We start from the raw sequence: 1,065 nt of genomic DNA on the forward strand, positions 1-1,065 counted from the left end.
AGAAACATTTGTGAATAAGAAGAGAACAAGTACCAGGAGGTTTGGATTTGGAAAAAATTCCAGCCTTCAGTTTCAAACGACCAGCACTAGCTTTGGGACCTTGGCCACTACTGACTCTGCTCCGCTTCCCTTTGCCAAAAAAGCGCCACCCCCTCTCCGTCTCTGCAAGTTCTTACCGGAGAAAGAAGCATATTTTCCTAATTTGAAATGTGAGCTACATGGCCTGACAAGTATACTTAAGCCTACAGGGGGACAATGGCGCAGAATATTTCAATCTGGTTCTCCTTTAACCTTCCTAGGAAATGGGCCAGTGGGGACCAGGCTGCCCTTCCCTCCACAGCTCAGGCATATCCACCGCCCAGGGGGCTGATAACCTATTTCCACAGGAAACACTCTGGATGAAGACAATGGGTGACCATGTTATTTAATAAGCAGTGTTATCTTCCATTGGCATCTTGGAGTGATGGCCTACAAAGTCTCCCAATAAGATCTTAGGGGAACATAGCAAGGGCAGTAATGGACTCGAAGTGACTTCTAAACTGAACTTCTACCTGAATGTGACGCCACCTGGGCACCTGGTGTGCAGAAATGAACAAGGGGAAATCCATCTAGACTGGCCTTGTTCCTGTGAACTTCAAAGTCGCAGGGCCACGGGGACCTGATGTCACCTCAGACCTGCTTCCCTCAGCCTGGGGTCCGGGCCGGCAGGAACGCTGGGAGTGGGGAGGAAGGCTGTGACTGCTTCTTTTTCTCGAAATCCCCGCGGGGGGCCTAGAATCATGGGCTCCCCTATGAGCTCATCACGTGCACAACCCAAGCTTTCAAACGGGCCCAGAGGCCTGAAGTCCGCCGCCGGGTGATTTTTAGGGTTTTCTTTCTTTATTATTTCCCTTCTTGTTCTCCACAGTGGATGATTTTCTGCAGAAAAACGGCTGAGAAAAAGAACCTATTTCATTTCCAGTTCCCATCATAGCGATTTCCACATGGATGTGACGTTGGCCCCAGCTTCCGAAATGCCCAGGTGACTCATGCGGGGACACCCCGCGACGGGCGGGGCCACCCCGC

This window comes from Myotis brandtii, unplaced genomic scaffold (genome assembly GCF_000412655.1).
Source record: "Myotis brandtii unplaced genomic scaffold, ASM41265v1 scaffold123, whole genome shotgun sequence".
NCBI lineage: Eukaryota > Metazoa > Chordata > Mammalia > Chiroptera > Vespertilionidae > Myotis > Myotis brandtii.